Raw genomic sequence first — 14,109 nt, 5'->3', positions numbered from 1 at the left:
AGACAGTATATACAACATTCAAGGTTCTCCATTACACAGTGGATGAGGTAGGGTGTGGTGGATATTCTGTGGCCACAAACTTGGTATTAATCTAGTTTGGATATTGATGTATCTTTCAAATTCATTTTTGTTATGGCCTTTTTTCTGTGTCTGAATTATCACCAAGGTGTAGGGAAATACGTAATGTTCTGTTACCCAGAGCTTTGGAGCATCTTGCAAAATCTTCTATCAATGAAGAATAATGTTTTGTCTTCATCTTTACTCTCTCCCCACATCTAGTTAGCAGCAATTGAACAGTCAACTGGTGATTAATTGGATGCTATTTAGTTTGTTCTGTCAGCTGTTTATTAATCTGTAACTTCCTGTTAAGATGCAGGGTGTGCTTTTTAAAGAAACCTTACACAGCATAAGTTTTATTTTGGGACTGGCTGTACTGATATATAAAGAGGATCTGTGAGAGGTACTTCATCCTGTAAGCTATTTTCTTTCAGCAAAGTTTTGTGGGCACTCACCACATGGTTCAGTGCACTGTAGTGTATGAATGAATGAGATAGTCTCAGTTTCCAGAAGTTTACCATATACTCCAGGGAGACCAGTGTGATAAAGTGTGGTAAGTACAACCATAGATGTGCAAAGTATGGTGTGATGGGAAGGAGGAGCTAGAAAATTCTAGGGGAAGAAAGCAGTGAGAAAGTTTTTAAAGAAGAAGCTCTAAAAGGCAATCAAAGAAAGATTTTTAGCAAGGTGTCACATTTTAGTGACAATGTAGAGAGATAGATTGGACAAGGAAGAACTTGAAACTAGAGAAATTATTTGAAGATTATTTAAGAGGCTATTGCAATGATTTAGGCAAGAGATGGTAAAAGCCTAACTGAAGACAGAAAGGGAGTACGGAGGAAAGATTTGAAAGAATGTTTACAGTGGAGTGGGACAGTGGGAAGTGAGGAAAAAAGAGTTGAGAGAAGGTTTTTGTTTTAGAGCACTTGGAAAATAGTACTGCCATTAAATGGAATGGAAAAGCAGGTGAGCTGGGTGAGGGTTATCAAAACAATGGGTTCACTTTTGGACCTGTTGAAATTTAGGTGCCATGTGGGGACATCATTCATTCATTGGAAATCCAAGTTTGAAGTCTGAGACAGAGGTCTGGACAGGAAATACAAGATGTGAGTGACATAACAATTTGGAAACATGATTCTATTAAAAACAGATTGTGTTTTCTGTTTATGGCACTGGACAACTGACTAGTACTTCAAAAATATAGTTTATTTTAAGATACAGTTTTCTATAGAAATGTAGGTAATAGAAATTCTAGATCATATTTTTTTTCTCTAATGGTGTCAGTTTTTATGTCAGGGATTGGGCATACATGAGTGGGGGAAGAGGGCAGTACAAACTGAATACAATCTGCAAATTGAACTTGAAGGTGTTAACATTGATATTAAAAGTGTTGCTTGCCTTTTCAGTATTAGAGATTTAAAAACACTCTGAAAAGTATGGAAAACTGTATAGTTTCATTTAATCTTAGAATGCTGTAAAATGTTCTTTACCAACAGTGCTTTACTAGTTCTTGGGATTTGGAAAACTGAAGCCTCTCATCTTTTACTATCCAAAGTGGAATTTTCAGGAATACCTTTTTGTAAAATTGTCCTTTGTATCCAGGAATCTAACCTAACCCTAAACTTAACTCTAACCCTAAATTGTAGCCTTAACCCTAACTCTAGTCCCAAATCCAACCCCAAGTGTAACACTAATTCTAGCAGGAATCTACGTTTGTACACCTAGATCTATACCTCATCTTCAACTGAGCCCTTAACCCTAACACTAACCACCAACATAACTGTAACCCCAACTGGGTACCTATTTCTTCTCACTAACCCTAACTATAACCTAGTGTTTTTAGGGATAAGCCTCTTGGGGGAAATGTTCTTCATGTCTCTAGTAATTAGATAATCAAAACTGACAAGTGAATTTCAGACTAAATGAGTAATTTATAAGCAGATCATCAGACCATCTTTAACAACATATCATTATTAGGTAACCTGAGCTTTCTGATAAAGATATCCAAAGATCTGGGTATTATTCCCAGATGTCTACAAGACATACTTGCTTCTGTTCTCTGATTTCAGAATGTGTATTTTACATTCACCTAACGGTGACTGTGAAAGTTCAGTGAATATCTCTGAAAGGCAAGATCCAAATTAAAGGTACATTTTCACAGTCTTCACAAAGGTGTATACTAACCTTGCTCCCAGTCTTCTAGAACTCCCCAAAGTGTAAGACTGTCCTCCTCCAGATGACTTACAGAAAGCTGGGGCTCTTTCATTTATATCCAAATCCCAATGTGAACCATAGCTAGACCTTACCAGCTATAACTCCTCTTGATTAGACTAGCAGCATTAAGACGGTGCGCAGTGATATGCTCTGGGGATTATAGAAGTAATATAAGATACTGTATTGCATTCAGAGACTTTACAGCCAAGCTGAGGAAAAATGATTAACAAATATAAAATGATGAGAGAATATGACGACAGAACATAATTCAGTGCTATATTATTTGGTACAGACCTGGATACCAAAGTGTTTCAAAGTGTAGACAATACTTTCTCTTATCTATATAGCACTTGGCAGCTTACCAAAACTTTGTAACACACATTCAATCCTTCTTAGGATCCTGGGATGTTGATGGAGGGCAGGTATTAGTATAATTGTTCATATTTCTGTATGTAGAAATAGGCTCAGAGGAGTTATGTCCCCTCAACTATTCCAGCAAAAGCAGCAAAGCAGAGTTTTGAATGTAAGTTGGCCAACTTCAAATCCAGTGGGAATGCAAGTTGGTCAGATCCAATGAGAAACTCATTCTATTTCATGGAGCAAATGAGACCTGAACTGGGCCTTGGGGGATTGAGTAAAATTTGAAGAGATGAAAGGAAACCAGAGTATTCTGAATAGGGTAAATACTATAAGGAGAAGACAAGAAGCCAAGAATGGGAAAGTGAACAGACAGAGAAGGGAATGGATGAGGTAAGATTGGTTGCAGGAATTGGGGCTTTGAGAGCCAAGCAAAGGGTCTTATATTACATGTCGAGTTTCACTAAGAAGTCAATGAGCTAGATAATGGCATAAAGAAATATCCACCTGGTAAGTGTGCAGGTGTACAGTCAAGAGTAGAACAGGGAGGTTCCTGAGGCAGGAAGGCCATTTAGGTGGCTTTGGGGTGTGTTTATAAGGGCCTGAATAGGGTAGCAACAGTTAGTATCAAATTAAAATAAATGGGTTAAAAAAAGACAATTCAAAATGATAGACTTAGTGTTTGACTGAACTTGAGAGATGAAGACAGTGAAAAAAGTCAAAAAATTCCAAATTTCAAATAACTAGTTTTGTGACTTCAGGCAAGTCATATGATCTTTCTGGGTCCCTCATCTGAAGAAAATGTCATGGCAGGATGTGAGAGCAACCCTCACATCACATGTGACTGAAACTTGTTTTATATGTAGAACTATTGGATCAATCAGTTGCTTTAATAAAGAGGGAAAATTTTTAAGTGTCTAGAAAGATATTTTCTTTTTTTTTTTTTTAATTTTTTTTTTTCAACGTTTATTTATTTTGGGGACAGAGAGAGACAGAGCATGAACGGGGGAGGGGCAGAGAGAGAGGGAGACACAGCATCGGAAACAGGCTCCGGGCTCCGAGCCGTCAGCCCAGAGCCCGACGCGGGGCTCGAACTCCCGGACCGCGAGATCGTGACCTGGCTGAAGTCGGACGCTTAACCGATTGCGCCACCCAGGCGCCCCAAGAAAGATATTTTCAATAACATTATTAAAATAATGAAAAATTGGGAAATATCTAAATGTTCTACAATGGAGGAAGAAGCAAACAAATTATGACTATTATGTAGAAATGAAAATCACTTTTGAAAAACATAGAAACACAAATATTCAAAATATAAAGATAGGTAGAGAAAACAGGACACAATATTATCTGAACATTATTAAAAAATAAATATATTTTCTAAGGACTGGAACAAACCACTAAAAGTGATTTCCTGTGGCTGATGGTAATATGGCTGACTTGTATTATCACTTTTGTACTTTGTACTTTTCTGGATCTTCCAAATTTTGTACAATGAGGCTTTTTTCTTTTATACTAAGAAAAAGTATTAAGCAAAAAAGAAAAAGAAATGAGATCAGCTACTACTGTTTAAAATCTTTAGATGTGTTGTGTCCCTTGTAACTGTTTAAGAATAAAATATATAATAGGTACATCCTTCTCTATTTGACTTGGAAAGTATCAGTGGAGTAGAGTAGATTTGGAGAAATGGCAGAGATGAAGAGGTGACCATAGGAAAAAGGGAATAGAGCTGAAGAAGATTGAAGTACTGCAAAAGCAGAGCAGAGATGTACGCCTTTACTGGAAGAAAATCAGAACACTTCTCTGGAAAATGCTTACAGCTCAGATAAATACAGAAGCAACTCCGGAAGTATGCAAGAATGCAGTATGTCACAACTACAAACAGTGTTGCATTGTACAAAGTTTTTCATTAGGTTTGATAACCTCAAGGAGACCTTTGCCAGGATTCTTCTTGGTTTTCCACTACGACTATAAAATGTTTTTTCATTGACTGTGCATTCAGGCATAAGTGGAAATGGACTATCCAGTGACATTATGAAACATGTATGTTTTGAGAATTTTTAATGAACATTTGTATAACTAAACAAAATATTTCTAGGAAAGGAAATAAGAACACAAATGTGGCCTTGAAGAATATAATTGAAAACCAGTAGAATAATTCTTAGAATCTTGATATTGACACTGATCCATGATAGTTCCTGGCTTTGTGCTCAGTTAACAGGACATGACAGGGTTGCTTATGTGAGGCAATATGAAGTGGTAAAATGGTCTTTGACTCAAACTTTTCTTCTAAATATGTTATTTCACATGACCTTGTACTATCACTTAAATCAAAAACCATGGAATTTTCAATAGGTAGATAAGTTTCTCACAGTTGGAACCCTCCTTTTTGTTTATCTTGGAATTTATTTTACATTTACCTATGTGATATTGTTTTCACCAAATATGTTCTACTAAAATTCATGGAACTCTCTCAAAATATTGTTTCTTCTCCCTGCCTTTTACATTGGCCTTACCATGTTTCCCATCACTATCTGTTCTGAATGTCACTCTGCCATATCACAGGTGAAGCACACTAGAGTCTGCCAGGGAGAGGTTCAGAGTTCTCTAAATACAAAGGTCCCCAAACCCCAATAAATACCAAACCTGAAAAGGGTCAGAATGCAACCTCCGTCTGGTTTTCTTTAGGATCAGCTTGTTACTAGACTTTGGGTAGACTCACATATGCTAATTGTCTTGGCTGTGCTCACATTTGTAAAAATAGCACAAGAGAAAACTGATGAACATAGCAAACAGTGGAAGAACTTGCCCACCAACTCTTGCCATATCTCAGTATTTGTGATTCTTGCACTTATTCTTGGCATATTTGCCAAGTGGACAAAACTGCTTCATATAGCGATGAAAGGGCTTCTCCAGTTGTAAGTCATTTGTCTATATAGGTTGTCAAAGTAAATATTGTAAGATCATTTGCTTATGGTATCACTGTAGATGATGCTAGAAACATTAGGAAAACAAAAATTTCACATCAATATTACTTTTCAAAAACTGAACCTCATTAGAATATTTTGCCTCATTCAGAATATCTTTAAAATGCATTGCAGGAGGAAGATAAACACTGTTGGGAAGGAAGAGTAGAGGATAATAACAGAATGGGAACTTCATGGCTTTACTTAGAAAAATGAAATAATTGGGCCTGAGATGGCTTTTCTATTGTAGCCCTCTCACTCTGCATTCTTACTTGAATGACTGTCAAAATAAACTACAAGTTATCACACCGTATATAATCAGTGTGACATCTGGGGCTCCATAAGAGGCCACTGTTTCTCTAACTTTAGCTAACCAGTGCACTTCCTGTAGCGTGCTTTGGGTTAATTGTCAGAGCCAAAGGGTCTGATTACCCTCTGGCTCCTTTTAGAATCACCCTCTCTCTCTCTCTCAGCTAGCAGAAGTGGCTAGTGCTGCACTTACATTAATCCAGCATCGAAAAAACCTATTCTTTTGACAAACAGAAACAAGCAAAGAGCTAATGGGGTAGCCACGTCTATTTGAAGAAGCTTTTAAATAATTTTGTAATTGATGATTCCTGATTGCTTGATATATGTATATTTTACACCATTTCCTGACAATTAAGCGAAGATTGTGTAGTTTTCATCATGGACTGAAGTGTAGAAGAGAAGGAGAATGAGAAAGAATTTTTGAGATTTTACAGACAGAACAACTGGGATTTTCACCCTTTTGTGGAGTTCCAAAGTCACTCACACCAGACAGCTTAACTGAATGCATTTTATATTTTAAGTTTCAGACACAACCTCAAAGCAAAGAGGAACCTCTTCAAGGACCTAACAAGAAGCAAGCCTGGTAAGTCACTGTCTTACACAGAAAGTTTTGTGTGAAGCAAAACACTAGTAAGAATATATTTTAGGAGGAAATGTTGGGTCCTTAAAACAAGTCTATCCTTTTTATAACCATGACTGTGTAGAGATAATTCTCACGTGGTGGGAGAGGCAATTTGGGGTATTTTGTCAGGCTGCTTCGTGTTATGTTTTCCTTTGGAGGAAAGAGGGTCAGAAAAATATTCTTGGCTCTACCATTTAAATCTGGTCTAGCATAAAGTCACATTGTCAGTGGCTGGGTGGTTGAAGCAGTGAATCATGCTTTTCTTTGAGTATATTTTGAAATATTGACTGGTTGGATCTGCAGAGTTTGCATGAACATAAACTGAGGCATGATTTTTTTTTTTTTGGAAAACTCAAGCCTATCCTGATTTTAGGAGATCTCATTCCATTTTTAAAAAAAACTTTGATTTTTGTCCTTTATTTAATAATATCTTTAGTGTTGAAGAGGTGAAACCATAACCAGAGCATTGAGTTGATGACAAAGAACTTATAAATAAAATTGTAACAGCAAAAATATTAGAATAATATATCATGTGTTTCCACAGAAAACCTGGACATTTAAACTTAAAAAAACAGAGGCAGAAAAGACAACATTTTACTCTCTATTAGTCCATAAAAATTGCCTTTATTTTTGTAACCAGACCTGCTAAATTGGCCTTTATACGGTCCTTTGCTCTCATGAAGCAAGTGGGGAAATATCTACATGTGAAATCGTTGCAGTTTATTAAATGTCAAAGAGAAACTTGTTAACCAGACATATCAGATAACCAACTGCCCAGTGCAGAGCAGTTGCCTAGCACAGGAAATTCAATGTTCCCTTTAAGGACAACTGATGACCACACAAAATGCACAGTTTATAAATAATTAGGAAAAAAGATTAGAAAGTGTGTCACTCATGTTATGCTATATGTTCCCCAAAAGAATAAATATTACCATTTGTGTCGTTAATAAGCATGATTAAGCATCAGTGTGTTAGAAACTGTGAATAAAATTTCAGCCTAATTCCATAATCTTGGTTAGATAAATGGGCAAGATAGAAGCATAGGAGTGAGATTTCAAGGACAAGCTTTGGGAGAGGGGAGTCCAGAGTGTGTTTGATGTACTTTTTGTGGATATGGACTGAAAAGATCAGTTTCCCAAGAAGCACTCCTGCAGTTAGGAGATGGGATTTTTTCCCTTCTCTGTCCTGGGAATTTCACTTCCCTGAGATGAGGGAAGGAATGGAGGCTTCTCAGTATCTTTTCTGGATGCTCTCTCTTTGTATGAAAAGTAGGAAATGAAATTCCCATGAAGGATTCTGGCCAAGTTAGAAAAACCCTCAGGAGATCTATGGGATTCTAGAGGCTTCATCCCTGGGTAAGGGTAAGAAGGCCTACCTGACATGAACCCCTGAAATTTTATGCAGAATTGCTGGTAAAAGAACCACTCCTTTGCATAAGGAGAACATTTGAAGAAAAGCACTTGCACAAGCAGAAGGGACAAAGGTCTTTGAACTATAGCTGCCTTTGAAGCTAGGGCTTCCACTACTCTAACACTACACTCCATATCTCAGGATATTCACGAAAAGAACAGTCTCAATTCAAGACCTCTCGGTTTGAACTTTGTATAGGGTGTCTGTGTATGGAGGGAGAGAAGACAAAATACTTCCTGCCCTTTGCAAATAAATACAGTCAGGCAGTGAAATTTAAGAATGCTATAACTGGGCTAGTCTTGCCCAAGCAATGACAGAAAGGGTTTTGGTCATGAGAGAAAACAAGGCTTATTGGGGTGGCCGCTGATTTCAATCCAGGAGCAGGGAGAAGACTTAAGTGGAGAATCAGAATACTAGAACACTAAGATCACAGTAAGAGAGGGATGTACTTCTAAGGATCAAGGCAAAGAGAGAAATTGGAAGCTAGAAGTAAAGTTGATGATGACTTAAAAGCAGAATAGGGCAGGTTGAAAGGAAGGAATTGTGATGAATGACTCTGAACTGGTTCTGCTAACAGAGAGTTCATTGATGTGCATTGATGTGGTGGCCTAAAGGTGTTGCAACAGATCAGGCAAACTCTCCTCCTCACACTGTGGGAAAGCAAACTCTGGCTAAAATCTTATATGGTGGACTAAAAGTTACCTTAAGAAATCTATTCCATCTCCCTCATTTCATACACATGGAAAGTGAAGCCCAGAGATTATCTTGTGGTCTACCTAACCCAGAGCCATACAGAGAAGGAAATCCTGAGAAATGTGGTTCTCTCTTAGCTAAACTGACATGGTTCAAAGTCACCAAGATGTCTAATGGACTTCTCAAACTTGGCACTACCCTTAAATCTTCTTTGTCTGCAAACATTCTCCATTAATGGCATCTCTAACCTTCCCCAAACTTCAGAGTCATTCTTGATGTTCTTTTTCTGTCACACCTTGCATTCAATCTTTCAGTGAGTTTAGTCAACTCTGCCTTCAAAAGTATCCAGAATCTGACCATTTGCTTCAAGCCACCATAGTTTCCCACCTGGATGATTGAAGTAAGTGGTCTGTCTGCCTCATCACATGTCCCTCCCTGTATATTTTCAACACAACAGCCAGAATGACCATTTTTAAAGCATAAGTCAGGTCACATTATACTGTTGCACACACACACACACACACACACACACACACACACCCTTCCAATGGCTCCTTGTTTCACTTGGAGTAAAAAACAGTCCTGCCAATAAATGACCTCCCCACGATCATCTATCTTACATCATCTCTTCCTAATGTGGTCTCCTTATAGTTCTTCAAATACATCAAGCACATTCCTACCTCAGGGTTCTCATGCTGGCTGCTTTATCTGACTGGAACATGTTTCTCCAGATGTTGACATAGTTTCTCATCTACTTCAAGTCCTTCCTTAAATAACACCTCAGCAATACCTACTTTAGCCATCCTATCTAAAATTACAATCTCCTGTCTCCATCACCACCCTACTTATTTCTATTTCCTAACTAGCTGTGTTTTCAGTACCAATTATTACATTCTAAGATATGCTTTGTGTAGTATTACATTTATTGTCTGCCTCCCCTGATGAGAATACAAGCCCAACAAGGACAAGGTTTTGACTGTTTGCTTATGTGCCTCGGGCTCTAACCCTTGCACAGAGTAGGTACTCCATAAATATTTGTTGTATGAACTGAATGTTATTTGTCTATGTATCTCCCTAATTGGAGGAGGGTAGATCTTTATTTAAAAAGTTATGTTATAGGGGCGCCTGGGTGGCGTAGTCGGTTAAGCGTCCGACTTCAGCCAGGTCACGATCTCGCGCCCGTGAGTTCGAGCCCCGCGTCAGGCTCTGGGCTGATGGCTCGGAGCCTGGAGCCTGTTTCCGTTTCTGTGTCTCCCTCTCTCTCTGCCCCTCGCCCGTTCATGCTCTGTCTCTCTCTGTCCCAAAAAATAAATAAACGTTGAAAAAAAAAAAAAAAGTTATGTTATATATTTTTCCATTTTTAGGAAGCACTCTTTCTGTGTCATTCTAGGAAATTTCTACAGAAAAGATAAACTCCCGCATTATTTTAGAGGCTTCAATCATAAGCGTCTTCTTTTATTACCTAACTAAATTTTAGCTACAAAAGTTTTCATCCCTGGGGCACTGGGGTGGCTCAGTTGGTTAAGCCTCTGACTCTTGATTTCAGCTCAGCTCATGATGTCACAGTCATGAAATAGAGCCCTGCATCAGGCTCCGTGCTGGGTGTGGAGTCTACTTGAGATCCTCTCTTTCCCTCTCTTGCTGCCCCTCCCCCACTCCCGTGTGTGTGTGTGTGTGTGTGTGTGTGTGTGTGTGTGTGACAGAGATGGGGGAGGGAGGGAGAGGGAGAGAGAGAAGGAGAGAGAGAGAGAGAGAGAGAGAATGCATGTGTGCTCTCTCTCTGTCAAAATAAATAAATCAACATTTTAATTTTTTTAATGTTTATTTATTTTTGAGAGAGAGAGAGACTGAGTGTTAGCAGGGTAGGGGAAGAGAGAGAGAGAGAGAGACATAGAATCTCAAAGAGGCTCCAGGCCCTGAGCTGTCAGCACAGAGCTTGATGTGGAGCTTGAACTCACAAGCTGCAAGATCATGACCTGAGCTGATGTAGGATGCTCAACTGACTGAGCCACCCAGGTGCCCCAATAAATCAACTTAAAAAAAACTTTTCATCCCTTTTGGTCACCCTGGAAGCATGTACATATTAGAAACATACAGATCTTGGGTCACACTTCCCCAGCTGTTTTCTTCTTAGTGTTGTGTTCTGGATTCTTTGACCTAATTTATAGCTTCTATAGTTTCCAGCCCTTGAGAGAGGTTTTAAAGCAGGGAAAAGAAGTTATGTGCAGGAGAAACATGATACTGTTCCCTTTTGCTGCAACAGAGAAGTCTGAAGGAAGAGAAAAACCACTGTTCAATGGGAGGAGATGTTCCTAGAAAGTGAGACAGGTGCTAATGATCCTTGCAATGGTCACAAAACTCAGAAACGATATTATCTGGTAGCAGAAAGCAGAAGGAGGAAAGGTTTATTCAGGGAGAGTTTGCAGCTTGGAATTAAATGCTATTAACCCTTAAAAAATAACATGTGCCTGTCATGGGTGTCCTGCATCATGTTGTACTTGACTGACATATGTGACTTCCCCTAACTAGACTGAATTCCACTCCAGAGCTGGGATGATGGGTTTTCCTTCTCACCGTCCAGTGCTTGGCCTGGTACCGGAGGCCCAGGGGCAGCTGAAAGAACCAAGCTGGGTGAACTGTGAATGAATAAAATGTCTCCTTGATTAGCATTAGGAAAGAAAGAACCATTATTTATGTGTATGTGGCATTCAACTGGGAAAGGGAAGGAGGGTGAAGAGGGAAACTAGCATTTTTTGACAGCTTGCTATGGAATTTATGTAAAGTAACTTGTATGGTGCCTTTTGCACACCTGGCATTCATTATATGGTAGCTGTTTTTAATTTAATTTATACTGACTTCATGAGGTGGATGTTATGACCCCTTTTTGCCAAGTGAAGGATCTTCGACTCAGAGAGGTTGTAGACGTTAGAGTCACTTAACTAGTGGTGGAACAAGGATTCAATCCCAAGACCAGGTACTTTCCCTGATCCTATTGCTTCACCATGACCTTCAAGAAGGACTCCAGGAGCATAATGCAGATGTATATATGCATATGTGTGGGCATAATTCACCATACGCATGGACAGGAAACTGGCAAAAACTCATCCCTGGTGCCTCTTCAGTTCTTTTTACAACCCAGCTGCTGAGCCCTTTGCCTTATTCCTGGATACCCATTCAGTGACTCATATTTTCAGATGTCTTTACTCTCAGCAACCATCATTCCATTATTCACCCTCTCTGAGTTTCAATCTTCTCATCTTTAAAATTAAAATGATTATACCCCCATATGGATTCATTATGAAGATTAAGTGAGAATAAAAGCCAACATTTATTGAGTGCTTGCTATACACCAGACACTGTTCTAAGCACATTATATGGATTAATTTATTAATTCCCACAACTATCCTATGAAGTAACTATAATTGCTATCACTGTGATCATTTAATGAGTGAAGAAGCTGAATATCAGAGATTAAATGACCTGCCCAAGGTGACCCAACTAACAGCAAAGATTCAAACCGGGGCAGTCTGACTGAAATGGCCCTTGTGCCATTTCACCTATGCTGTCTCAATTTACAAAACAAAGATAATCTATAAAATAATAAATAATATTAAAATAATAAAATGATAATAAAAAATACCCATCATTTACTAAATGGCAATTTGTGCAAAACAATATGCTTGCTCGCCTACATTGGTCCCTACACTGTAGGCCTTCAGCACTTCACAGAGTTATTATAAGGATAAATAACATGACAAGTGCCCACACATAATAGAGGATGAATAAATATTGTCTGGTTTCCACCCAGAGATAACCAGTATTAATATCTTTATATAGAAACTTCTAGACATTATTTATACCTATTTACAGATAACAAAATAAATGTGAATTATTTTGTACATCCTGGGTTTTTTCTACTTTCCAAAATATCATGAACATCTTTCCACGTCAATAAATATTCATTAACAACATGCTTTTTTAGTGAGTTTGATAATCACTCCCAAGTCAGAAAATACTAGTTTTCAAAATCTTAGATATTGCAATGGTTTGTGACCCTCTTTGCCTTTCTAAATATATTTTAGATTATTATTTTTTTAATGTTTATTTACTTTTGAGAGAGAGAGGGAGAGCATGCACGCACAAGCAGGGGAGGGGCAGAGAGAGAGGGAGACACAGAATCCAAAGCAGGCTCCAGGCTCTGAACTGTCAGCACATGGGGCTCAAACTCACGGATCTCAAGATCACGACCTGAGCTGAAGCTGGACACTTAACCAACTGAGCCACCCAGGCATTCCTAGATTATTTTGTTTTTAAGTAAGGTTCTGCATCATGAGTTGTTAATTTTCAAAGTGAATGGGTTATTTTATATTTTTCTTTCAAGCATTGAATTTTTAAAAATTTACATGAAGTCTTTGGTTAGTTTCTTTTGAAACACTTAAATGTAATCAGTAGACATTCACAGGGAAAAAAAATCCCCACCATTCAAGTGACAGAGCACATGCTTGGGCTTCCAAAGCTGTTTGATTTCTTCTTAGGTGTGCTCCTAGAGATAGCACACCTATAGTTTGAATGAGACATGTACTTTCTGAGACATGTTCTTTTACAGTGTACCATGCAATCCCCACTTATGAAAGTTTCATTTCCTACTCCCTGCACTCCAAAGACTATATAATCTGCACAATGTAGTAAAATGCTACAATATTTTATTATTTTTACAAAATTTTATAACTATTATGAAAAAGCAGACTATCACTCACACGGTTTTACTGGAGCCATACTTCAGGCAAGTTCATGAATGATATGATCTCAATATTTTGTTGTATGAAACATCAGCATAAACTGATAGTTTAGAATTTGAGGAATCTATTTAGGAGATGATAGCAAACAAAGTCCCTCTGTAGCTTAAACCTCATATTTAGCATTACATTTTTTTCTTTCCCATATACATACATATGTCTGAAGTTTTGATAGCAAATTTTTAGCTGGCCACAATCTCTGCTCACTTTTAAACAAGGAGTTTAATATCTTAAACACTTTTAGCTTTCAAATGACTTCTCTGAGAAAACAAACAAACAAACAAACAAGCATAGATTTCTTAGGCAGAAAATACAGACCAATCATCAAAATAGATAATCAATGTTTTCTTAATAACTCTTAAAAAGATACTAATAGCAGCTAACATTTTTTAAAATATGAAATTTATTGTCAAATTGGTTTCCATACAACACCCAGTGCTCATCCCAAAAGGTGCCCTCCTCAATACCCATCACTCACCCCCCCCCTCCCTCCCACGCCCATCAACCCTTAGTTTATTCTCAGTTTTTAAGAGTCTCTTATGTTTGGCTCCCTCCCTCTTTAACCTCTTTTTTTTTCTTCCCCTCCCCCATGGACTTCTGTTAAGTTTCTCAGGATCCACATAAGGGTGAAAACATATGGCATCTCTTTCTCTGTATGACTTATTTCACTTAGCATAACACTCTC

At 38.2% G+C, this 14,109-nt stretch overlaps 1 protein-coding gene across 1 annotated transcript in view; it reads left to right on the top strand.

Moving 5' to 3' along the window:
* Positions 1-478: 478 nt before the first annotated feature.
* PSD3 (pleckstrin and Sec7 domain containing 3) overlaps positions 479-14,109 on the top strand; it is a 789,820-nt gene continuing 776,189 nt past the window's right edge. Inside the window, exons 1-2 of the mRNA XM_047855374.1 lie at positions 479-610; positions 6,425-6,486. The gene's annotated coding sequence lies outside the window, so the exon portion shown is untranslated. The remainder of the gene's footprint in view (positions 611-6,424; positions 6,487-14,109) is intronic.

The sequence above is a fragment of the Prionailurus viverrinus genome, chromosome B1, assembly GCF_022837055.1.
Source record: "Prionailurus viverrinus isolate Anna chromosome B1, UM_Priviv_1.0, whole genome shotgun sequence".
Taxonomy (NCBI): Eukaryota; Metazoa; Chordata; class Mammalia; order Carnivora; family Felidae; genus Prionailurus; species Prionailurus viverrinus.
This window is presented reverse-complemented; position numbering and strand designations above follow the sequence as displayed.